This window comes from Parus major, chromosome 11 (assembly GCF_001522545.3).
Source record: "Parus major isolate Abel chromosome 11, Parus_major1.1, whole genome shotgun sequence".
NCBI lineage: Eukaryota > Metazoa > Chordata > Aves > Passeriformes > Paridae > Parus > Parus major.
In genome coordinates, this window is record NC_031780.1 from 2,187,386 (window position 1) to 2,210,422 (window position 23,037).

The window sequence follows — 23,037 nt, forward strand, 5'->3', positions numbered from 1 at the left end:
TAAATCATCCCTCCTCTCATCTGTCACAGCCTTTTCAGATGTTCATCGCTGAGCGAAGTTGGGGCTGTAATTTGTGCTGCAGAGTGTGGAGCAGGAGGAGGGGAGTCCTCTCCACCAGTAACTGCCTCAGGATTTATGGACACTTCTCCCAATCTTTTTTTTTTCCCCGAGTAGGAGAGGCTTTGCCTCGCTTTCCGCTGTTGCCAGCTTGTTCAGGCAGCTGGAGCCGAGGAAGTCCGGGTGGATTTAGAGCCCTGCTGGGAGGGTTGACAGCAGCTTCCAGGGAATTTGGGGCTGGCCCTTGCCCGCAGCAGGATCTGCAATGCGGGGCTGCGCCTCTCGCTGGGCTCAGGCTCTTCTTCGGGGCTGGATCTTCCCGTCCTCCCCTGGTTTGGGGATGAAACGTGGGAAAATCCCACTGATGCAGCTGGCAAAGGAATCCCAGAGCGGTTTGTGTTGGAAAAGAACTTAAAGATTTGCTGGCTGGCTGATATTGAGGTGCAGGCTTGGGGAGAGCTGGTTCATCAGGCTCTGTGTGCAGCTCCAGGCTGCAAACCAGGGGCTCCCTGCCTGCTCTGGCAGCCTGGGAGAAGTTTCTGGAGAGCTGGGATGATATTTAGAGAATTTCTCGCTCTCTGCACCCACCTGAGAGGAGGATGGAGCCAGCTGGGGATGGTCTCTCCTCTCAAGGAACAAGGACAGGACAAGAGGAGATGCTGGAGCTGGGAAGGCCAGGCTGTGTTTTCTTTTTCCCTGGGATGATTTTGGGAGCCAGCACTGCTCTTCTCACTGAAAACCTTTAGGATTTGGATCTGGTTTGGAGCTGTGCTGATGTGAGGGGCAGGGCTCCCCTCTCCCCTCTGGGTTTATTTTGGGGATTCTGCTCCCAACCAATTTAAAATCAACATTGGACAGATCCAGTGGGTGACATCTCAGGGGTTTTGTGCTCAGCCAGTGCCAGCCCCAGGTCAAACTCCTCTCTGTGCCTCGCTGGCACCTCTGGCCCTGCTGTGGGGAGGGGAGACGAGCAAGAACCTGCCTTGAGGAAGAACCTGCCTTGAGCAAGAACCTGCCTTGAGGAAGAACCTGCCTTGAGGAAGAACCTGCCTTGAGTTTCCATCCCAGCCACCCCCTGCCTCATCCCAGAGGGATCAATCACGTCCTCAGAGCTCTGCTGGCCACAGTCCTTCACCCCTGGGTGTCCCAGAGCTGTCCCCAGCCTGCCCTGTCCCAGAGGACACCACACACACACGGGGTGTCCCAGCAAAACCTTTGGCTTGGTTATATTTTTGTGGGATCATGTGAAGAGTTCCAGGAGTTGGGATTTTCTTGGTCTGATACTTGTAAGGTTTTATTTTTAATCTGTGTAAAAATAAAGTCCAAGTTCAAAGCTGAGTTGAGAAAGGTGTGAAGGGCATTCCATAATCCCATGGAGGTTCCAACAGGACACATCTATACCCCTGTGGCAGCTAATAATACACTAATTATTACCAATACTAATAAATCTATTATTTATTTGAAGAAATAATCCTAGTTTGAGGTGATTACACAATATGAGTGATGTATTTGAGCAATAGGTGATTACACTACTGGATCCTAAAAGAAAATACTGTAAATAGAACTTAATAAATGCCAACGGCAGAATTTATTGATGAGTGCATTAATAGCTAACACCAATGCTGTAGATGCCAATGCTTACAGGAGATCATAATAAACACTAATAAAATAATAAAATAAAAATAAAATAAATTAATAATCAATTAAATAAATATTGATATTAATAAAGCTAAGAACCAGTCCCTGTCTCTATGCTGAGAGGACAAAGGATGGGTGACACCACTGGGTGACCCTGGGGCCTTGGGCTCCCCTGGGCTGGGCTGGCAGTGTTTGAGCCATTTCACAGAAGTGTCCCTTCCTCTTTGGGCACAGCTCACAAGAATTAACCCCTGTGTCCCCAGCTGACCCTGCACGCAGTGGATGGAGACACAAACCACCTCAAGCAACCCTCAGATCAATTAAAAAAAGACTCCAATGACCTCAAGTAAACCTGAACAGGGTCTCAGGTGACCTCAAATGACCCCGGTGACCTCAAATAACCCCAAACAGGGTCTCAGTTGACCTCAAATGACCCCTGTGACCTCAAGTAACCCCAAACAGGGTCTCAAATGACCTCAAGTAACCCCAAACAGGGGCTGAAATGACCTCAAGTAACCCCTGGATCAATTTTTAAAGACTCAAATGACCTCAAGTAACCCCTGTGACCTCAAATGACCCCTGTGACCTCAAGCAACCTCGATCAGGGCCTCAAATGACCTCAAATGACCCCTGTGACCTCCAATAACCCCAAACAGGGGCTGAAATGACCTCAAGTAACCCCTGGATCAATTTTAAGATACTCCAATGACCTCAAGTAACCCCTGTGACCTCAGAAAAATATAATGAAGAGTTCAGTGTATAAAATCTCATTCCAATGCTGCTGCTGGGGGAGGTGTGATAATAATTCTGACATTAATGCCCTTTCTAAGCTGCCAAAGGGAGGCCAGGTCCCTCCTTTCCCCAGTTTGTGGAGAATTCCAAACCAGTTCTTCCATGATAAAAGATGTCTTTTTACTTGATAGGATACACCAATGTTTTATTGTTCAATTTAATGGGGAGTTTCAGGGGATCTTTATTTTCTCTGCACTCCAGCAGATGCATCCCATGGGGAAAAAGCTGCTGAGAACAGAGCCACTGAGACAGTCCTGGGTGGGATTTGTCCTCAGGTTCTGCACCCCCAGAGCAGGCTCACTCTGCTCTGTGCCATCCCTTTAACAGGCAGTGGCAGCACAAGGAATGATCTAGAAAGAGAAAGAGAACACATGAGAAAATAACCTCAGACTCGAATCCCCAGGGTTCAAGGAGTAACACAAACCTTTCTGTTTGTGGGAGAAAACTCCATCACCCAGCTTTGAATTTGTGCTTTATTTTCATTAGCTTTATTAGGGTTAAAAATATAATTAATAAAATTAAATATTTTAAATAATATTTTAAATAATATTTTAAAATAAAATAATATTTTATTTCTAATTAAAATTAATATAATTAATTCATTAAATAAATAGATTTAAATTTTTAATATTTTTATTAATTACTAGTATTATTTTATTTTCTTTTATTAGTGTTTATTATCATTTTATTAGTGTTTATTATCATCTCCTGTAAGCATTGGTATCTACAGTGTTGGTATTAGCTATTAATACACTCATCAATAAATTCTGCTGTTGGGATCTATTAAATTCTATTTACAATATTGTCTTTTAGGATCCAGTAGTATAATCACCTATTGCAACATAAAACTAGGATTATTTCTTAAAATAAATAGTAGATTTATTCATATTGGTGATTACCAATGTATTATTAGCTGTCTCAGGGGTATAAATGTGTCCCATCCCAGACACCTCTCTATCACCTTCCACCTTTCTGCACTCCACTACAGCTGAAGTGCCTGGGAAACCCCAAAAAACAAATTTTACCAGACTCTCTGAGCAAGTTTGGGGTAAAAAACCCCACATCCAAACCTTCCCACACGTGTACAGAACAGATTACCTGAAAAAGCTTCACGTCCTTGCACAAGCAGGGATTAATGGGATCGTTTTCCCTGATATTGCTGTGGCTTCTCCAGAACAGAGAATGGATCCAGCTTTGCTGCTCAGGCAGCTCCTGAGAGGTTCAGACATGGCCAGGTGACACCTGAGGGGCTGGAGCAGGAGGAAATCCAAGAGCAGGAAGGGTTTGAAGGTAGCAGGCACACAGAAAGTTTCCAGAGCGATGGATTTCTCACTCTTCAGTTCTGCCAAAACAGAGGGAAAACAAGAGGTGAGGGATGAACACAAAGCCAGTCCTCTGCTGCAGGTGGGGTAGTGACACACACAGGGGGATGGGGGACAGCTGGGACACCCACCTGAGGGGAGGGGAGGGGGTGTGAGATGTGCAGAGCCAGGCAGGGGCTCTCTCCTGCCTTTATTTATGAAATCTTGCCTTTATTGTGCAGGAAGATGACAGCACCCAGCACAACCTCCATGATGATGGCCACAGTGATCACCCCTTGGCTCTCTGCTGTTGACTTCTGATCTAAATACAACACAGAGAGAAAGTTTAATTGTTAATTAATTAATGCCTGGCCCACTGTCATCCCATCCATCTTCCCTTGTGTATTAGGAAAGGGCATCTTCTCCCTAAAAAGCTTCCCCAGCCACCTATAGGATGCAGATTTCAGTACAGAAATGCTCTTTTGGGGCAGTTTCTGTAGGAACACACAAATTCTGCCCCACGTGCCATAGGAGGGTGGATAACAGGAATTCCTGCAAGGCACCAGTCATCCCTCTGCCATGGTGGGGCAGAGCTGGGCAGGGAGCAGAGCAGCAGCGAGGGGAAGCCTTGGGAATGCCGCAGGGATGGAGGCTTTGACTGCTGGGTTCCTGCTGGGGCAGCAGGGTCAGAGATTGTGGGGTGTCCTGGGAGTCCCATGGCACCCCTGTGAGCAGAGCTTGCCCATCCCTGCACCCCACCTTCCCTCCCAGCCCAGCCAGCTGCAGTAATGGAGCTGCTGGTCCTGCTCCAGAGAGGATGGGCAAGGTAATGGCTATTGATCCAGGCCATGGAGCAGCTTCCCAAGGGATTGGGAGCAGAGCAGCCCCAGCTGGGCAGAGCAGAGACGAGGCTGGCATCACAGCGAGGATGGAGTGTCACTGCCACCATCCCTGACAATGCAAAGGGGGCTCTGCTCACCCTGGGCTGGCACACGGCCCTGCCCAGGGGACAACAGCCTGTCCCCAAGCTACAGAGCCAGGGGACAAGAGGCTTGGAGGAAATGACTGCGTCAGCATCTCCCTCGATAGCGCCTGCTTGGTAACAGCCATGGCTGAGACCTCAAAGGGCAGCGCCGTGCCCACAAAATGCTCTTTGTTTGCAGTGGATATGTGGTGGCACAATGCCAAAATGCAGCAGGAGCCCTCCTGCCACAGCAAAGGTCCCAACAGGTAGGATCAGGCACCCCAGAGCTCCCCAGCACACAGGTTTTGGCCCTCGCCAATCCCTTCAGCACATCACAGTCGACACTAAGCAAAGAGGGATGAGCACAGCACAGCACAGCAAGGAAGGTGCTGGAAAAACAGGTGGAAGTCCCAGAGATAAGCACACACCATCCAGCCTGGCCTCGGACACTTCCAGGGATCCAGGGCCACCCCAGCCTCACAGGGAACAGTTTCTTCCGAATATCCCATCTCACCCTGCCCTCTGACAATGTGAAGCCTTTCTCCCTTGTCCGAAGTCCCTCCCAGAGCTGGGATTCAGGCTGGTGGGAGGCAGGAAAACCACCTCACCTTGTAACTGCAGCAGAAATCTTCATCAGCACTTTGCAAGGCAGCAGCTTTCGCTCTCCCTTCCCATCCCCGCGCTCAGGACATGGAAAAGCTTCTGGAGGTGAAGCCTCCAGCTTTCCCCAGGTGCTGCCGGATCCTCACTCGGAGTCAGGAGAGGTGGAGCCCCGATTGATGTCACCTGGTGCCAGGCCCGGCATCCCGCCTGGGTGGTGGCAGCTGTGGCACGGCCAGCCTGCCACCCCTAAAGAAGGACCCCACAACATCTGGCAGAGGCCGCTGTGCCCCCCGGCCGTGCCAGCTGTGCCTGCAGCCGGTTTCGTAGCCCCATCCAGTGTCTGCCAGGCGAACTGCACCGCTGGCTCCCGGGCCGGGCAGCGCTTGGCCCCGCGGGGCTCACGGAGCTTTGGCTCCCGGTGCCGTCAAGGCCGGGACGAGGCTGGAAAAGCCGCCCGGCTGATGTGATCCAGCTGCTTTCCCGCTGGGAAAAGCACGGGTGGGAACGGGGGGTTCTGGGCAGGGCCGTCACCCCGTGCCTCCCTCGGTACCCGGTGGCAGCGGTGGGTAAATAGCGAAGGTGAGGGTGCCCAAGGCTCTTTGGGGGTTGATGTGGGAAGAGAAGCCCTTCCCAAGGTGGGGAAGCTGTGTCGGGATTCCACGGGAAGGCCCAGAAACGACGAGCAGTACCCAGCTGGCTGCAGAGCTCCCCTCTTTAGATTCTCTGATGTCTAACACATGGGGGCTCTGCCCGGTCTCAGTGCTTTGCAGCTCTCTCTGCTGAATGCTGCTGAGTTTCCTCAGGATTGTGGGAAGCAGACCTGCTGAAATCCCCTTATTCCTCCCTCCAGACATGCAACATCTCCAGATGTTTCCTCTTGCCCTGTGGGACGTGTCCAAGAAAACCCAGGGGACTCCTCACTGTCCTTCCCACTGGGATTGGGGCATGTTCGGCTTTTAAGTCTCTAAACACAGAGAGAAGAATCCTACCACTAAAACATTTGATTTCATCTTTCTCTGAATGATTTACAATTAAAATTGGACTATTCCCATGGAGAAACATAACTTTGATTTGTTTTAATTTATTTGTTTTTCCCCTTTGCAGGAGCCTGAACTTCCCAAATCCATTTTCCTGCAGCAGAGGGAAGCTGCTGGGAAGGGCTGTGCTGTAGCTCCTTTAGGAAAGGCCCAAAGGCAGGGCTGAGTCACTGAGACAGAGCTGCAGAGAGGGGCTGGACAGTAATAAAACACATCTGTCCTCTGTGGCCACATCCCAGATGTGAGTCACATCCTCTCCTTCCTCACTCCCAACTCCAGGCCATGTTTGGACAAGGTCACTGCAGCTCCTTGTCCAGCCAGGAGACACAGGGGGTGTCTTGGCTGAGTTGTTTTTACCCCCTGCTGGTTTCCCCAAAGGACTCTGAACACATCTTCCAGCAGCCCTTGGCCTTGGGCTCAGCCAAACTTGCCCCTCTGCAAGCAAAGAGGGATGGGCAGCTCTGTAAACACTGGATAAGCTGGAAAATCCCAGAAAATCCGCATGCTTTCTCTCCCTCTGCAGCTGGCTGGGGATGGAGCTCAGGGATGGAGCAGGATGCAGGACTGAGAGGGCCAAACCCAGCAGGCAGTTCCCTTCTCTCCTGGTGCTATTTCTGACAGCGCTGCAGAAGCTTTTTGTAGTTTTTTTCCAGCCCTAAGGCTTTTCCATGCATCGTGGCTTCCCAAGGAAGAGGAGGAATGCTGAGCCGGCTGGCTTGGGACCAGCAGGCTCTGGAGCCCCCTCCAGCAAGAAATGGCAGCCCTGATCCTGGGAAGCTGTTGCAAAAGGTGAAAGCCTTGTGTGTGTCCTTGCTGGGAATGGAGAGTGAAGGGAGATTTTCCTCCTCCTTTTCCAGCCAGGATGGAAGCAGGTGTGTTTTCCCCCAGAGCACACTGTCTTTATCTGGCAGCTGATCTGCTCAGCTGCATCCCCAAGCTTGTGCTTTATGAGCCATTTCTGCACTTTCTCCATGAAATGGGACATTTTTGGCTGCAACCCTGGGATAAAAATCCCTTGGGGCCAGGTGGGACATGAATTCTCTTGTGTCATCTCTGCTCAAGGTCACCTTCTCCAGCCTTTAGCTTTCAGTCAAAGATAAACACCTTTCCTTCTCCCTGGGGATCGGGAATTCAGGGTGTGAGCAGCCCTTTCAGCAAGAAATCCAGGGATCTGGCTCAAAATAAAGAAGACTGAGGTCCTCAGGGGAGTGCTGTGGGGCTGGCAGCCAGCAAAGCTACTTCCTTGCCGAAGGGAGGCAAAATTGAGCAGTTTTCCTTGGCTGGCCTCTCCTGCCACTGCGTGTGCCGCTTCCAGGCAGGATGTTCGGGAACATGAGGGGACAGCAGGGCCACTGCTCGCTTCCCGCAGGCTTCCAGCTTTGCTGTCACTCAGGCTGTGCTGGAAGTGGGTCTAAAATGACCTTTCCCCGCCGCAGACCCGTGGGTTGTTGCTTTAGCCTGTGGGTTTTGGCATCCAGCCCCTCCATCCCTCACAGAGGGGATGGCTGCTTGAAGAGGAGCCGGTCCCTGGAGCAGGCGAGGAAAAAGATGCTGGAATTGCTTAGCTGGGTGGTCAAATTTCCCAAGATGGCACTGTGGTGGCTTTTTCGAAGCTGTCACTGCCAGCAGAAGGGAAAAAATGCCCCTCCTGGATAACGCAGGTCTGCACAGAGCAAATATTTGACGTGCTGAATAAATGAGCAGGAGGGAGACGTCAGGGAGAGCAGGGAGCTCTGACTCATGTTCCCACAGCGCTCCAGACACCTTCCCGGCAGGCAGCTGCCAAATGTCCCCGTCCCTGCAGCGTGGCAGGCAGAGGAGTGTTCCCACTGCCCTGCTGGCAGCCAGGGATCTTTGCAGATCTCCAGGGGTGCCACGGATACCCCCAGGAGGGGTGAGACAGCCCCAGGAGTGATGGAGAGGCAGCAGCAAGGGGTATCTGGGAATGGGATTTTGGGTTGGGGCTGCTGTTTCTGCCCCTCCTCCCCTCACTTTCTTGGGGATGCTGAGTTTAATCCAGCCTTATTCCCACTTAGGATGCTCCTGTTGAACAAACAGCCTGGGGATGCTGCAGCCATCTCGCTGTCAGCGTGACAGGCTTCACCTCCTGGCTCTGACACAGGTTTGGGGTGAAAATAGCGGGCAATTTCCTCCCTCCCAACATGCAATTTAAGCATGTGGTGAAGCAGCAGCGTTTCTCTGGCTGGAAAGCTGCTCGGTGTGAGCGTTTGAGCAGAACTCTGTGGTTTTCCTGCCTGTCCGCCTGCAGCTGCAGGGGAAAAGCGGAAGATCTCGGCTGAACTCTCGTTTCCCATCAGGGCAGCGCTTGTGCACAGCGGGGAGGGCCAACCTGCAATTCAATCTCCAGCTCTGGGGACAATACAGCCTGTGTCCTGCTGCTGACAGCCATCCTGTGCAGGGACAGGCTGTCCCAGCCTCGTGCTCACGCTGGTGCCACCGGAGCCTGGAGGGACAGCTTGTGCCTCTGAGAACACGGTGTATTTTGTGATGTGTGTCGGCTTTGCTGCCTGTGTGTGACTGGGAAATGCTCTCTCCCCCACCGGCTGCGTCCTGAGGTTTGTGGATATGAAAGTCCACATGCCTCTTTCTTCTTTTTAATTGCTATAATTTGTCTGGCTCTTACCCGTGGTCAGGAGCAAGGCTTGGCTCTGAGTTCCCTCCGTGGATTTATTTTGGTTTCGATGCTGTGCAAAAAAAACCAAACCACCCCAGCCCCTCGCGTGGTGTCCTGGGTGTGCATCCCGTGCCTGGGTAATTTTCCTCGCTGGAGTAATTTCCTTACCCCCAGTGGGACATCTCTTGTGAATAAAGCTATGTGGGATAAGAGGCTGAAAACCACAGCCTGGGAAATTTATGCAGAGGAGGGGAGGAGGGAGATTGTTCCTAGCAGGCGAGCCCGGCGCTGATTGCTGTTCTCATGGCAGGCGGACGGGGCTGGGGCTCATTAGCGGGCGGCGGGAGGCAGGGCAGGGTTCGTGAGCTCACAAATTGCCTCGGAGCAGAGGTTGGTGCCTCCTGGCCTGGGGATGGGTGCCCAGGGGATGGGAGCGCTTCCCTGTGTCAGCAGTGGGGTGCTCGGTCCTGCCCCCGTCTTTTACAGCAGCCTGTGATCCTGTTTGCACTCTTGAGCAGGAAGGCAGCCCGTGGATGTGCTGCTCTTCTGGGGCTCGCTGGCTGCGAGTCGGGGTCTCTCCGTTTGTGGTGTCCAGGGTGGGGTGAAGACAAGGGATTGAAAGATCAGGAAAGGGAGTAGCTAGGAAAAATATAGGGCCCCAAGCAGAGAGGTGAAATTTGAAGTATCGTGAGCAGGAAAATGTAAAGGCTGGTGGTTTTTCATGGGGAGAGTGCCAGGAACAGCCTGGGCTGAGCAGAGGGCACGGAGCAGGGGAAGGACTGAGCTGTTAGGGGACACATCCCCTGGAACACGTCTCGTGGTCCTTTTCCTGCAGTCACAAGCAATGTCCCCATCCCTGTGGGACTTCCCAGGAGCGGCTCCCACACCCCAGGCTCATCCTGCACCCATCCCTGTGGACCGGGCACCTCCAGCCCCATGACAGAGGGGATCGGCATGATCCCCCCACACCCTGCTGTCACACCGAGCTCCGGCAGAGCCAGCGAGCTGCGTGTCCTCACCCCGGCACTGCCACCCCAGGTGGCCTTGTTTTCCTCGGCAAAGGCGGATGGGAGCCACCATCTTCTGAGCAAAGAGCATTTTTAATCTCCTGCTCCCGCTCCGTGCAATTAACTTGATTCCCTCCCCTCGTTTCCTGCAGAGGTTTAATTAAAATGCATTGTTCGCCTCGCCAATTATTTGCTCTGTCCCCCGGATAACCTCTGTGCGGCGGCTGCTTCTTGGGGCTTTTTTTTCCATTCTTTCTTTCTCTTTTTTTCCCCCCTTGTTGTTATTGAGGTTTCTCTCCTCTCCCCCCTCGGCAGCTCCAGCAGCGTTTACCTGCCCGGGAGAGCGGGATGAGGGAATTATGGAAGCGCTGCAGCCCTGCACGCACAGGGGCGAGCGGGGGCCGCCGCATCCCCGCGGAGCCGGGCGGGGGGAGCGCACGGAGCTCCGTGCCCCCGAGCAGCTGAAACAACAAGACCTTGTTGACTCGCTTTGAGTTCCCGGCACTCGGCAGCTGCTGCTCCAGCAGGTGATAATTGAAACCGGGAGCGAACCTGGATGGCGGCAGGGGTTGAGATGTAGTTCAGCCTTCAGCCCCCTCCCTCCTCGCCCTGCTGCCGCGCTGCTGCCACCGCGATTTGCGCGTGTGGGGACCCTGGGGCCGGTGGGTGACGGTCCCCAAGGAAAGGGGTGATGAAGCAGGGAACGAGCGCCTGCAGCTCCGCAAGGTCATCCCCGGAGGAGCCGTTTGGGAGAAGGGGTGTTCAGCGCTTTCTAAAAATAACCCCGTAGCAGGACCGAAATAACAAGCTGCTCTCGAGCAGTGCTGCGCTTGAAGCCGGGCCAAGGCAGCTGCTGCCGGGCCGGCGGCGGCCCCTCGGGTGTGCCGTGCAGCTGGACCTGGCGGGGGTCCACGGGAGTTCCCCACACCGGCCAGGGGGCGAGCATCGGCGTGGCTCCGAGAGATGCTGATGCTCGGCCTGACAGTGGGGGAGGAAGGGCAGGGTCAGCTCTTGGAAAGGTCCTTTAGGAAGTGGGGTTGGTCCCCTCGGAGGAGCTGGGTGTTGGGAGGGGGGACACGGCCATGTGGTTTCCTCCTTTTCCACGGGGTCCAGTTTGGAAAGCAGGACTGGTGTCTGGATCTGTTGGAAAATGCTGGGTGTCTGCAGAGTGTCAGCATCATCTCCTCCTGCAAAGTCTCCTTAATGTGTCCCCAAAGGCTTCCCTGCTCCTGCTTTTTGCAGATCCTGCCCCAGTTCTTGGCTTCCTTGCAGGGACTCTGGAAAATGTCACATTTCTGGTGGTCCCACACACTGGGATTTGCTGGCTCGCTGATATTGAGGTGAAAGTCTGGGCTTGGGAGGGGGTCATCAGGCTCTGTGTGCAGCTCCAGGCTGCAAACCAGGGGCTCCCTGCCTGCTCTGGCAGTCTGGGAGAAGTTTCTGGAGATCTGGGATGATATTTAGAGAATTTCTCGCTCTCTGCACCCACCTGAGAGGAGGCTGGAGCCAGGTGGGGATGGTGTCTCCTCTTAAGGAACAAGGACAGGACAAGAGGAGATGCTGGAGCTGGGAAGGCCAGGCTGTGTTTTCTTTTTCCCTGGGATGATTTTGGGAGCCAACACTGCTCTTCCCACAGTGATGGGGTTTATTGGAATGTACAAGGGCTTGCTGGGGACAGAACTCAGCCATTCACGGACCTCTGCTCCTTGAAGTTCCAATCCAGCAGCCCGGCTGGATCTCAGAGAGCAATCCCTGAGAGATGCAGGTGGAAATTACTCCTACAGACCATTGGGATGAGCTGCTTCTGGGGCTCCAGGACGAGCAGGCATTCTTCATGGGGTGCTGCTCTTGATCCCAGCAGTGCCAAGCTCCTCTCTTCTCCCACCCGCCTTTCCAAATCCACTGATGAAACTTGGAGCAGTTTCCAATCTAATTGCAGCTTCAGAGTGGGAATCCCCAGCCCTGCAGGGAGGATAAATCCCTTTTATCCCTCTGGAAGAAGATACAGCAATAGCCTGGGGAAGGCAGCCCCACTCACGCATCCTTTGAGGGAGGGGTCCAAACCTGCCTCACGTTCCTGCTTAAAACCTGGCTCGAGTTCAACGCTGGGACCTCCCAGCCAGACCTGCAGGGTTGATTTTTGGGAGAAAAGGGCCCAGCTCTGTGTCAGAAGCTGCTGGCACTGAGATTGGAACAAGCATGTCCCTGGGCTGACAGTGGTGACCCTGCTCCATCCAGCCAAGCAGCGGCTGGTCCCTCCCGGGGCAGCGTGTCCTTCCGAGTGCCTCTCATTTTGTTTTTATTTTGATGTTTTTTAAGCTTAAAATCCATACTCCTGGCTGCTCCTGCCCTTATATGCAAGTGCTCTATAATTGAAAACTCTCAGTTGTGCGCTTCTCCCATGCAAAGCAAAGGCTTCAAAGCAGCAGGTGGAAATTGAGCCGATATCTCGGCTGCCAAAGTGAAAATTTGAATGAAAATTTAATTTTTCCTTTACAAAGCAGGGAATTGGGTTCCTGGGGCTCTGGCCAGAAGCCTGACGTGACCTTGATGTGCAGGGGCAGCGAGGGGAGCAAACCCCAGCTCTGTCCTAGGGATACAGGAGATGCAGTGAGGATTTTTCTGGAAATTCTCTTGGCCAGATGGAGTTTCAGCTTCTGTGTAACAATAATGTGATTTCCTGATGGTTTTATGGGTTTTGCGGATTGAGGAGCAGGGACTGAACATCTCCTGGGTTTTGAGCATCATCTGTGAGGCTCAGTCCTTTCCCACAAAAACATTCAGAGCCTGTTGCTGGTGTTGAGTGGTGCCCCCCAGACTCCAGATGTGCTTTCTCCAGGTGATTCTCTGCAACATCAAATTGTCCTCGATCTTCTTTGGCACCCTGCTTTTCCTGCCCACCCACCCTGAGGCCAGGACCTCGTGCTTTCTGCCGCTGCCACCTGCAGAAGGCAGCGGTGACACTGACATTGAGCAGGGGGTAAAACACCACCACGAGCATCTCCTCCTGGGCTGGGGGTACCCAAAGGCTCCTGGGGGGTGCCAGAGGCTGGATCCAGTGCGGGGGGTGCAGGGCAGGAGCTTCCCGTCCCCAAGCCCACATTTGGGGACCAGGGAGGGAGGGAAGAGAGGGAATGTGGCTGTGGAGTCACTGCCTGAGCTGGAGATGTGCCACCGCTCTGTGGGAGAGGAGTGTTCCCCCCGAGGGGCCGGGGGGCTTTTGGGGGTGCGTGTGGCCCCTTAGGAGGGTTCTCTTGCATCCCACGTGGATTTGATTTCGCAGCCCGCGGATTCCTTTGGGCTGAGGAAAGCCGGCGGAGCCGCCTGTGCGAAGGAGCCGCAGCGGGCGGGTCCCTCCCGGCTCTTATTTGGTGTTTGTTTTTAATTGAAAGACAAAAGGCCGCGTGCTAGAGGCAGCCTGCCTTTCCCTTTGTCCTACGTCTTCACGGGATGAGGAGAGGGATGCGAAGAGAACACGGCAATCCCGATTTTACCCATCCCTGGGGCCAGCATTCCCTGTTCCCATGAGACCCCCAGACCCCACCGAGCAGCAGCTGCCTCTTTCCTGGGAGTGAAGGGGGAGCAGCTGCGGGGTGATGCCACAGGCAGGTGTATCCATCTCTCCTGCTCTCCTGAGCTTTAGTCCTTTCCTCTTTTTTTTTCTTTTCCTTTTTAATCCCTGGAAACAAAGCCAGAGGGCAGCTGCGCCAGGCAGCGCATCCCGCTGCAGGCAGGACCGGGGCTCTGCTCTAGTGCGGGATCTCGGCTTCGCAGGTGATTCCCAAAAATCCCTTTGCCAAAGAGAACCCTCCGGCTGCCCGGGGGTTTCCGGGCAGCTCAGGGTGTTGGCCGGAGCACGGATGTTTTGGGAGCGCAGGAGAGGAGCCCACCTTGCGGCGCCCGGGGCTGCCTGGCAAAGGGGTGGCTATTTCTGGGCTGCAAAAGGAAAATTGTCCAACTGCTGAAATTGGCAGTGAACCCCAGGACTATAATAAACAACTTCCCGGCCAAGGTCCCTGGCTATTTTCTCTCTGTTTTGGCTTGGAGAGGAAGATTTATTTTGTTTGCTGCTTGGAATTTTTTTCCCTTGTCTTTTTTTTCCCTCTTCCTTTGGAGGTATTTAAAGCCAACAACCCCCTCAAGGCCAGGCTGGGGTTGCTGCTCTCCTGGATGGCTCTGGGTCCATGGAGGTGTCAGTGCCACCGGCTCCCATGGTGGCACTCCAAGCAGAGCCTTTTGGGATGTGTTCAAAGCCCATCCTTCACAGACCTGCAGGGCATTTGTAGCCTCCAGATGAGCCTTGATAGTAAAAAAATGAAATAATAAAAATCAAAGAAACAAGCAGGAAAAAATTCCACTGGCTTCCAGGAAGGGTTTTCCTGGCTGTGGGACTGACCAGTCAAGCAGGAAGATGAATTCTCTGTGCAACCTTTTCCATCTTCATTCTCCTTGGGGAAGCGTGGGCTGCCAAAACGAGGTTTGGGAGCTCCCACATTGCTGTGCTGTCCCAGGGTGCCCCTTTCCCCATCCTGCAGAGAGCTCCCAGGCATCACAGCTCATTCCAGTGGGATACAAAGGGCATCATGCTGGATAAATCATGCATAAATGATGGGGATATGCAGCATCTCTGCATGGTGGCAGCTTCAGCGGTGCTGCAGCTTCACAATCCCTGTGCCTGCAGCAGGCTGGAGCACTGCAGGTGGGATATTAGGAGTTGAGATCCGTGTTTTGGGACAGCCCTTGCTTGGCACAAGTGGTGGAGCAGCAAGGTGAGAGATCACCAGCAACCAAACCCTCTGGGAACAGGGGAAGCTCTTGGCACAGGGCTTTCCTTGCAGGTGGAGTGGGAGGATGCAGCTGGAAGTTGGTTTTGGAGGGGGTTTGATAGAGGCTGCTCCCCTCTGTTTATTGATGCAAACTCTCTTGGAATGACATTTTCCCCCTCAGTTTTCCTGAGGCAGGACTCACTTTGCTCTCCAGCCAGGAGCAGGGTGAGTCCAGGTGTTTTCCCTGATATGGAGTACTCAAGGTGCTGCCAAGAATGTGAGGATTTGGGCAGAGTGAGATGCTTCAGCCAGCTGTGGTCCCACAAAGTCACCAGCCATGGCAGAGGAGACTCCCAAGAGGGATCCTTCAGGATTTTGCATGGAATTTCTTCCTTTTCCCACAGAGTCAAGCTGGCTGGTTGTTGTCAAGCTGAGTGTGGGCATATCCAAGATCTCTTCCTGAGGGAGGAGCAGTGTTTGGCCACCAATTCCATTACTCTGTGATGTCTGGGCTGGTGCATCCTGGATGTTCTGGGGGTCGTTCCCCACTGGAGAGGAAGGGCAGGGCAGGAGGGGCTGGTATCACTCCCACAGGAGCAGCACCTCCCTGCAGACAGCCCCCTGGAATACGAGGTGATATCCACAGTGTGATCCATTGGCATGACCCACACCTGGCTGGGATTTCTGGGATGCTGGGAGATACAGAAAGGGGCCAGGATGAAGTTGTGCAGAGCACACAGAATGTGAGGGCCAGGTCTCAGCAGAACCATGAGAAAGGATTTTCCCCATGAAAACGAGGTGCTGCTGTATCCTGAGCCCACATCCCTGGATCCATGTAACCTGGGGAGGCTTTGCATCTCTCCTGGGTGAGCTGCAGCCCTGGGGAGCTGACGCTGACACGAGCCAGATTTCGGAGCCGGGCACAGGAGGCTGGCGAGGCCTCGCCTTGGCAGAGCAGCCAGGGGAACAGCTTGTGACAGCCTCTCTCCCTCTCTGAGTGCCTGCTGGGGTGCGTTCCCTAACCTTTCCTGCCTCCGTTCCACTCCTGTGTTTCTCTCTCTCTCCTCTTTTTTTTTTTCCCTTCCCTTTCCCCTAACTGTAAATGCGCCATAAAAATGGATCAAATTGCTTAAATCACTGTCATTAAATCAGTGTGAGTCCCCCCTCCGCCCCTGTGCTCGAAGCCTGGCAGAGAACATTTGTTCCAAAGGCTGAACAGCCGTCTTATTGCTCTGAAAGCATATTTGCTGCTTGATGGAAGGAGGAGAGGAGGAGAAAAACAGCCTGCAAGGGAAGGAGGGGGGGCGAAACCACCGGGGGCTGGTTTTCCTTGGACACAGAGAGTGGAGCAGGGGCTGTATCCTGCGGGCTGGGTCCATGGGAGGTGATGGAGAGACAGGGATGAGGGCACCAAGGACACCCCTGGCTGATGATGAAGTTGGGGTTTCATGGTACAGGGGGTGCTGGAGAGGGGTGGTGGGGATCCAGCAGACCACACAGCCCCATCCTCTGGAATGCTCCCCATTGGAGCCCAGCAGTGATGCTGTGGAACAGCTCAGCCTGGTGCAGCTCAGGAGAGCAAAGAATTCCCAGTAAACAAGGCAGGCTGAGCTGGTGAACCTTCCCGAGGCCCTGGGTTGATTAAGCCCTGCCAGTCCCAGCTTAAAGAGTGGCTTTAGACCCGCTGGTGTTTGCACATCCAGATAAAAAGCTTTTGCAAACCATGGGCTCCGGAGGCTCAGGGGAGCTGGGGAGAAGTGATTGCTCTGGAAATTGGGAATGTTTTGGGAGCCTGGGTTTTGGCATGGCAGATCAGGGCAGCGATGGAGGCAGAGACAAGGCTGACTCCAGGAGATGCGGTGTGTTCCCACACCGGCACCGGGCCACGTGGGGGAATGCAGGAATGCTTCTACCCAGGTGGTCTGGAAAATCCCTACAGAGAGCAACGGGAATGCCGAGGAGAGCCGGGAGCTGGAGGCGGATCAAAGGGATGGGGAAGGGGCTGCCACAGGTGGCAGGTGCTGGCAGGGAGAGCACATTGCAGAGGCACCGCTGTGCCGAGCCCTCCTGGTTTTCCAGAGCTCCAGGCTCTTGCAAAGCTGTTGTTACACTCACCAGTGCTTTGTCCCCAGGAAGGCTCCTCAGAGGATGCTGATTCTCTGCCCATCCATCATCCTCCACCCTGCTGAGCCGGGACACTGCCTCCTGCCCTGGAGCTGCCTCCTGGGCTCTGCCTGAGCACTGAGGACAGGACCGAAGTTGTCTCCAGGTCAAAGTGTGACCCCGGGGGTGCTGTGCTGTCCATGGACCACGGCAGGGCTGGTTGTAGCCTCCTGCTGCACTGATCCCAGCTCCAAAGCCCTGAGGAAAACAGGAAGATGAAATGTGTGGGTGCAGACCCCTGTGTGTGGGTGCAGAGCTGGGGGACACAGCCCTGCTCCTGCCTCTGCCCTGGGTGCAGGAGCTGAAACACAAAATTCACAACAGCTCTGAGGGCTGGAGAGCTGCCCGGATTTCCACAGACCCAGATTAAAAACCAGCTCAGAAAGGCTGCCTGGAGGCTGGGGCAAGGCTCAGCCTTCCCGAGGCTCGGCGTGCTCCAGATGCCTCCGGGTGCTGCTTTGGGGAGCCAGGGTGGCCCTGCCCGGCCCTTTGCACTCCCTGTTCCAGCTATTCCAGGCCAACAGAGACTCCCATGCCCTTGAAGACCCCATAGGTGGTGAGCAGAGACCCCCTACCACAAGATGGGATCTGACTGGAGCATTTCCAGGGTCCCCCTGGGAGACAGAGGGGGCAACACAGCCGTTCTCTCCTCGTGGGTTTTGCAGATTAATTATTCCCAGGGTAAGGAGCGGCTTAATGGCTCCCCCCCTCCACCCCCCTTCCCATGGGAAACTGCAGGGACAGCTTCTCCTTGTCCCTCAGGGGTGATACATGTCAGGCTTAATCCCTGAGCATCCTGCTGCTTGCTGGGGACACTCAGAGCTGATCCTTGGCCCTGGTCCGAATCAGGAATAACTCCCTGAAAGGCAGCAGCAGTGAGTTAGCATCTCCCAACGCTGTGACACAGGAATGCTCCATGGAGGAAAGCAGGATTGATAGGAATTATCAGGTTTTGTTTAACCATATTGAACTTCAGGGTGAGGGGCAACTCCTCCATTCCTAGCTTTTGGTCTTTACTTTGGTTTCTGAGTGCCTGAGGGCAGCAAATCTGTCTTGACAGAAGTGCTAATGGAGAAAAAAATGGATATTAATTCAGAGGAAGAGTTTCTAGAAAGGGATTCATCTCTGTAAGCACCACTGAACTACATGAGCTGCTCAGCTCAAAGCAGGAGCAATGATTTTTTCTGGCTGCATCCCAGTCCACAAGGATGCTGAGGGACAAAGCTCATTTTGGGCTCATTTGGACCAGGTACAGACCTGGGGGTCTCCCAATTGGTGCTGGCAGAGCATCCAGAAATCCACTTTACCTCTAGGTTCCACATGCCAAGAGGCAGTACAGAGGAGAGGAGGTGACTTCCCTTCTTTCCACCCCAAAAACCCTCTGAGAAGCAGAGATGTGTCATCATCTCAGGCATGGTCCAACCCTCATCTTGATTTCCCTCAGCCAGGCATCCCAGGAACAGGAATTTCTGCTCAGGGATGGTGAGGGGAGGAGGGAACAGAATCCTCCTGGCAAAGGCAGTGGCTGCCACAGACCCCTCGCAGCTCCCTTCACTGGAGGTGTGTGTTCATTGCTTCCTGCTGGGAAGGGCCATCGCTGGGATCTGTTTGCTCAGGACCTTGTTAGGTGCTTGTGCTCTCAGCCACTCTCTGCCTGCAATCCTGCAGCAGGGATAAATCCTGGCAAACCTGTCCTGGCACAGGGCTCCGGTGCTGGCACCAGATCTATCTTGTTTTGGGGGCTGATCACCTTCTGACGTGAGAGCCATCAAGGACCTCCCTGCACTGGCCAAAATCTCCATGAGCTCCCTCCAGCTGCTCCTGGGAGTGACTGGAATTGCCAACAATGGTCTGAAAAATTGAGCCAGGATGTTCCTCAGCATAAAGAACTCTCTTTCCCACCTCCTCAATGGCTGGACTGTCCTCCTTGAGCACTTGCTTTCTTTTGGGGGTTAGGATTTCCCCTTCCCTCATGGAATTTTGTTTCTAAGAGAAAACAATGACCAGTATTTAAGAGACAAAAGAAACGACCAAGGTGGTGAAGGATGCAGCTGGGGGGTTTTCTCTTTGGAAGGGAAAAGATACCTCAATATTTTGGTGGGGGCTGAAGGGCTGGGCTTGGCTCCTCTCGCTCTCAGCATCTGAGGGGAGACAGGCTGCGGTCGCTGTGAGGAGAATTCGCCACTAGTGTGGGGTTCCGTCTCCTGCTGTTTTCTCCTACTGTGAGCAAAGCTCTGCTCATGGAGCAATTGTTGCACTGTGACCTTATTAATACTCGACCTCGCTAGAAAGGACCTTCAGGTGCCTCAGGGGAGAACCAGAACCCTGAGCTCTTTTCCCCTCCAGGGGAACCTCTCCCACCTCTGTTCAGGAGCCCAGCTGCTGCTGCCCAGTCCCGCTGTTCCTCTGCGTGTTTTTTGCTACGCTGCCTGCCGAGACACCCAGCAGCTCCTGTTAGAGCTGTGGAGCTTCTGGTACAGCTCATTTACTCCTGTGGGATCTGATCCGCGCCTTCCCAGCCACCGCTGCCAGGTTCCTGCTGCAGCTCTTTTCTCTGCCCGCCATCCCCGCGTGAGGGAGAAACAAGGCCGCGCCCGCACCACAGCGCCCCCTGCCTGCTCGGAGGACTCAGCCACGCCCACACCACAGCGCCCCCTGCCGGCTCGGAGGACTCAGCCACGCCCACACCACAGCGCCCCCTGCCGGCTCGGAGGACTCAGCCACGCCCGGCCGGGAGCCAGCAGCGCCCCCAGCGGCTGTGAGCGGAACTGCACCCAATGGGAGGCGCAGCGGCTGGGTTTCTGCTCTTTTTGTTGATTGTTTGCCTTGTTATCCAACTGTTACTCCTTTTTTTCCCCTTATCTTCGCCTGAAAGCATGTTAATTTCAAAGTTGTTATGGATGCTAACTCTGAAACAGAGAGCATGGTGCTGGTGGAAATTGCAGGCTGCATAACTTTCTCAGTCTTGCCTGAGAAAGTGGCCTGGGAAATCATGGGGAGGAATTAAAATAATCCTCAAAGACAGAAAACAGCCTTGCAGGTGCTGTTTGTCTGTTCCTTGTTTTCTTGCAAGAGAAAGTAGAGGGGTGGTGAACCCCACTGACCAATGATGGTGATGTGTTAGTTTGCTAACCAATAAGAGTTTTTTTTCTGTACTTTTCACGTATTAGTCTATAAAAAAGACCTGAGGTAATAAACTGAGAGAAATTCTCCTGATCTACTCCCAAGAGAGTCTGTGTCATTCTTCTCGCCATTCCCAATAGAGTGACAAGTTGTAATACATCAGAGGGAAGGGGGTCATATTTTTTTTCCCTTCCCAGGGAGGTTCCTGCCTTCCTTGGTGGACACCTGTCTTTCAAACCAAGACGCTTTCCCATGCTGCCAGATGGACCCCAAGGCCATGAATCCAGCAGAATACACCTGGACAAGGCGGGCAGGAGCTGTGCTCACTGTTCCACACCAGGACAAGGTGGACAGGAGCCGTGCTCACTGCTCCAGCCTCTCCATGGTTCCTGCCCTTCCCAGTGCTGGTGGTGCTGGTGGGCTCTGGGTTGATCACGGCAGGACCTTGAGTTTCTCTGTTCCAGTGAACTTCTGCTCCCCACTCCTCTGCCAAAACCAAAGCATTTCCAAGCTGCTCTAGTGCTCCTAAGCCATGTGGGGTCACATCAACTCACCTGGATGAGCTGGGGACCAGTGGGAGAAGGGAACTGGGACCAGTAAGGAAAAGATGGGAAGAGCTGACATGACAGTGAAGAGTGAGGGAAAGCTGTGGGGGCTGAGGGCACATCTGGGGATGCTTTTCTCCAGAGACAAGGGATGTTTTGGAAGATGCTGGGTGGATTGGAATGCACAGCTTGAATCCATGGACTCTTGGGAACACCACCAGAGCCAGAGCCAGCAGAGCTACCTGGGAGGTGGGAGAGTGGTGGGAATGAAAGGGACATCTCTGCTGGGAGCAACACCTGGGGCAGGATGGAGGATGCAGCCTGGCTGTCGCTGCCTGGGAACCTTTGGGACACTGAAGCTTTTTCCTGACGAGGCCCCACAAATCCCACGGTGGGATCTTGGCTCCGATTGCACAGAATAACGTATGGATCCAATAGAGCACAACCCCTGCTTGTCAGAGCAGCCGCCGAGCTCCAGCAGATGCAAAGTTTCGAGGAAATTGTGGTTTCTCCATGTGTCTCTAAACGCCGGATCCAAACAGGGTCCTTCTCCTCCACCTCCTGCTCTCGCTGGGAGGTAGCAGGACAGCAGGATGCTTCTCTCCCTGCTTTCCTCCCTTAGAAGGGGTGTGGGAGGGGCTGTGATTCCCTGCACATGCCTTTCCTTGGGGAGCTGTGCTGGTGGAAGAAGAAACCCTTGTGTATTTGGAGAGCAAAGCCAGCTCCAGCATCCCCACACAGGTAACTGTGCCCAGGCGTCATTGCTGGGCTCATTTTCAATTAAAAACTGATTTGCTACAGTCCTTTGCTGACCTTCAGCCTGGCAGGCTGCTGCTCTGCAGGGGAAATCAGCCCCGTTCCCCACCTCCCTCCCTCCCTCCCTGCTCTTCTTTCCTTCCCCCATGCCAGAGATAACTCCCTGTCTTGCTCTGTCATCATGTCTTTATCTTAACCCTACAGATTTTTCCCTTCCCCAGAGTGCTGGATGATTTCTTAATGCTTATTGACAGGGGTTTGTGAGCACGACACAGGGCCTGGGAGTAGGAACCTGGGGGAGCTCCATGCTCCTGGTGGCAGGAGGGGCTGCGGACAGCCAACACCCTCAGCTCGCCTGACGGACCCACGGCTGTGCCCACACCCAGGGCCTGCAGCTGATGCTGTTGCATAAACAGGATCCCAAGGGATTCTCCTTCCCCAGAGTCCTGAGACACTTCCCATCTCCAATTTGTGCCAGCACTGCTGCTGCATAACCAGGGTCCCACGAGATTCCCCTTTCCTGGGGCTCTTGAGGCATCTTCCCACTGCTCATGGAACATCCCTCCTCCCCGTGTGCCTTAGAGCTTCCAAGGCTGTGGCGTGGGCAGGAATTGCCGGGCAGGCTCTGGCTCAGCAGCTCCGGTGCCAAGCCTGGGGACCCGCAGGCAGGGCAGCTTTGGCCGGGCCCTCTGCCAGTGCTGGGACTGCAACGACAGCTTTGGATTTAGCAATCTGCAGACTTTGCCTTCTGGATGCCAGCTTCCCAGTACCTCCTATGGATTTGCTTATGAGAAGGAAAATTATGGAGCTTTGGAGTGAGGGAGGGAGGAGGGAGTTACCTGTTGGGATGGGCACTTTGTGCCTGGGGATGGAGATGGGGCTGGGAGGCAGCGTAGGTTGCAATCCCCTGGGGATGGAGACTGGATCTGTACCCTGGAGGTTTGATTTATTTCGTGGAGATTTGATTTATTTCCTGCATGGAAGGCATTGCCCAGCTCGGCTGAGTGTCTCTGCAGGCTCAGCTAGCAGCAGTGTCTGTAAGGAAAAGCCTCAAGTGAGAGATAACAGGGCACCAGAAAGGTTCTTTGCGAGCCGGGGGGATGGAACAGCCACACACGGCTTTGCTGAGGCTGAGCACGGCCACACTCAGCACACATGTGGCAGCAAGGCACAGCAGTGTCCCGGCCAGCCGGGCTGTCCCCGCTCTCCCTGTCCCTGGACCAGCAGAGGGCAACAGTGACCTTTGCAACCACCTTGTCCCCAAAAAAATCACCCTCCCCGCACCTGGGAGGCTCGGCCGGTGCATCCCGGCTGAGGACACGGGGGGCACCGGGTGGTCCCGAGGTCCTTTCCTGGGAACACGGCCCGTTCTCGGCATCTGCTGTGAGAAGTGGTGGCACCTGGAGGGGTGACCCCATCGATGGAGTGACAGTTCCCAGCCTGGAGCCCATCCTTGGGAAGGAATAGTCACTCCAAAGTGGGAATGACGGTCTCAGTGATGATGGCTCTGAGGTGGGCCACATCACCCCATCCACCTCACCCCATCAAGGTGGGAATCATCATCCCATTAATAGCTCCAGTGTGGGTTATAAACCAGGAGAGCTGCTCTGTGCCCAAATTTTGTGCCTGAGCAAGGCCTGGAACTGCCTC

The 23,037-nt window shown here is 54.1% G+C and overlaps 1 long non-coding RNA gene across 1 annotated transcript; it reads right to left on the reverse strand.

Annotated features, from left to right (window-relative positions):
* Positions 1-2,615: 2,615 nt before the first annotated feature.
* Positions 2,616-3,826, reverse strand: LOC117244997. The gene is made up of 2 exons (XR_004499061.1): positions 3,586-3,826; positions 2,616-2,837 (listed from the first exon to the last, which is right to left on the reverse strand). It is a non-coding gene; the product is annotated as an uncharacterized LOC117244997 (long non-coding RNA).
* Between the last annotated feature and the right edge of the window lie 19,211 nt (positions 3,827-23,037).